This window comes from Myotis myotis, unplaced genomic scaffold (genome assembly GCF_014108235.1).
Source record: "Myotis myotis isolate mMyoMyo1 unplaced genomic scaffold, mMyoMyo1.p scaffold_m19_p_2, whole genome shotgun sequence".
NCBI classification, from domain to species: domain Eukaryota; kingdom Metazoa; phylum Chordata; class Mammalia; order Chiroptera; family Vespertilionidae; genus Myotis; species Myotis myotis.
Genome location: NW_023416324.1, coordinates 118985314 through 118987980, shown reverse-complemented (window position 1 = coordinate 118987980; position 2667 = coordinate 118985314). Strand labels below are relative to the sequence as shown.

The 2667-nt window shown below is 52.7% G+C and overlaps 1 pseudogene; it reads right to left on the bottom strand.

The window, feature by feature from the left end:
• Nucleotides 1-1066: 1066 nt before the first annotated feature.
• LOC118675656 lies at nucleotides 1067-2344 on the bottom strand (annotated as a pseudogene).
• Between the last annotated feature and the right edge of the window lie 323 nt (nucleotides 2345-2667).

Genomic DNA, 2667 nt, shown 5'->3' with positions numbered 1-2667 from the left:
CTCAGCTCGCTGCTCCTTAGCACTGCCATGGAAGCAGGAGAGGCTCCAGCCACTGCCACTGTTCTAACCAGCCATGAGCCCTATCTTTCTGTGTAGTTGTCTGTGGGCCAACTGCTCTCTTCCTTCTCACTTAGGGCGAGAAGCATGTGAGGGCGCTGTCATGGAACACAAAGGGCTGCCTGGAGCTGAGGGGCATGGCCGAGCCCATGGGGTGAGAAGTGGACACAAAGGACTCTATTTCTCCCAATTGTGGGGCAGGCTGGCCGGCCTTCATTTGCCTGACCCCACCCAGGGAGAGACTAAGCAGGTGTCCGTCTCTCCATTCTCCATCCTTCCATCTGTGACACCTGTCACCCTTGCCAGACCTCCCCCAAAGTGAGTTCAGCTCAATCCCTGAATGTAAAAGGGCACAAGGTGGGCAGGCCTTCATTCACTGCTCCCTGATTCTCAGCAACAGGACCTGATCTCAGGAGGTTGACCACAGCTGCAGAACATAGATCTGTTTCAAGAAAAGTTGGGAATGAAGACTTTCGTATGAGCCCCTATTCCAAAAGGTGGTAGTTTATTCACATTGTGGCAAAGACACCTTCAAGAGTAACATAAGTGGGTAAAGTCAGGGCCAAACCAGGCCATTTCCTCATCCAATCTTTCTAAGGCGTGTGGACAGAACTAGTTCTCAGCTCTTTGCAGGACACTTCCAGAGTTTTTTAAGCCTAAAGGACAGTAGTCTGTCTCCATTATTGTTCTTTGGGATTTTTTCATCATTGGATAAAAGGATACATACAATGGAACAATCCTCTCAAGATACAATATTCCAGTTACACTCATGTGATGACGATAGCACCCCTCAGAGGGAGGGAGCCGACAGATAGGGACCAGAGAATTCTGTAAACCAAAGTGATGACAGAGATGCTAAGCCTTTCTTTCATGTGTCTGACACCCTTTTTCAGGTGGCCTGCAAGCCAAGTGTCTGATGGACTATTACCACTTGATGTCCTGGCAGCCTGCCCTGGGCTATGCTAGGCGGTATGCAGGGCTGCCTTGACTCAGGGGGAGTTGCCCACCCCTACCCCACCCACTCCTGGTATAGCTCCTGCACATGGGCCCTGGTCTCCGGGGGCCACACTGGGATGTCAGCATAGATGCCTTCCATCTGCCACAGCAGTGCCCTGTCCGCACACCCGTCATCCACCGGGGCCTGGCCCCTGCTGCTTAAGCATGCCCTGTGCAGGCCAGGACCTCCACAAAGTGGCAGGGGAACTTGCCCCTCTACAGCTTCAGGACCACTTCTGGATTTTCTGAAAGCCATAAGCAGCCTCAAAGCATAGCAGAACCTCTCTGTCCCTTTCAAGGGTGACCTTCTGGAAGTCTTTGTTCCTCAGGGTGAAGTAGGTGAGCACCCCCACATCCTCGTTGAACAGCTCCTTGGCTATATGCCTGAAGATGTGCACCAGGTATCCGTCAGAGCTGGCACCCTCGTGGAGCCTCACCTCCTTCTCCTTCATGTCTCCAAACAGAGTGGCCACGGTGGCGTCATTCGAGGCGAGGTCACTTTGCTCCATTATCTGGACAGTTTCACCTGAGGTTAATATGCAGTCAGCACCCTGGGGACTGTGTGAAGCTGTGGGAACATCTTCTCAAAGGGCCTCCAGTTTCTTGTCATAACCCGGGGCCACAATGACGTGGAAAATCTTGTCTGGGGACAGGTTCTGCCGTCAGGTGAAGTAATCCTTCACCAGAGAGCCCATGATCTGCTGGGGAGACTTGGTGGTGCAGTGGTGGGGGTGATGGGGTGACCCAGCACATGCTCTGCATATCAATCCCAGCCGGGGAAGGCAGAGGTCAACATGGGTAGCCGGGGCTCTTCCTCACGGTGCTGGCAGTACCAATGCAGAAATTCCTTCTGACTCTCCAGGAGGCTGAAGTCTGCAGCTATCTTCATGTCAAAGACAGTGCGCCCCAAGGCTTTTGAGAAAGCCACAGAGTCTTCTGGATGCATCAGTGACACTAAGGCTGAATTTAGCAGCAAAATAAGGCAGAGACGAAGGACAAATGGACACTGCCAGCACTTTGAGCTGTGAGGTATCACATTTCTTATTAAGGTTCAGAATATGGAAGATGTCCTTGGTGTTCTGCTGAGAAACTTAGACTCTTTCCTCTGCAGTCACAAAACTGTCACACGCAGGCAGTCACTCAGAAATATCTTGGCATCAGCCAACTTATGGAATTCTCCCATCTCCCCATTTGCCTGAGACGGACTCCAGATGTTGACTGTGGCATTCTCTTGGTCATCGATTTTTGTTTTTTTACTATATTCCTTCCGTGTGCAGTGATCATACTTCATCTGGAGTGGGGTGGGCAGGGGCCCGGCTCGAGTGACCTGGAGGAAGCACAGGGAGAGCCGTCAGTCACCGCTGGTCGCCCCTGGCGCTGCTGGCAGTATTCTTTCTTCCTTGCAGAGCGTTTAGGGAGAGAAAGCAGCTGCAGTGCCTGAGGCCAAGTTCCAGGAGGCCCACAGCACTGTCGGGATCATGCTGGAGGCGCTGGTCTGCTGGTGCCTGGCTTGTCCTCTGGAGATTGAACCTACAGGGCTACTAAGGAAGCCAGTCCCCAGTTTGGCCCCACCTCCATCACCAATTGATTGGAGTCTGAGGGTCAGGAGGAGGG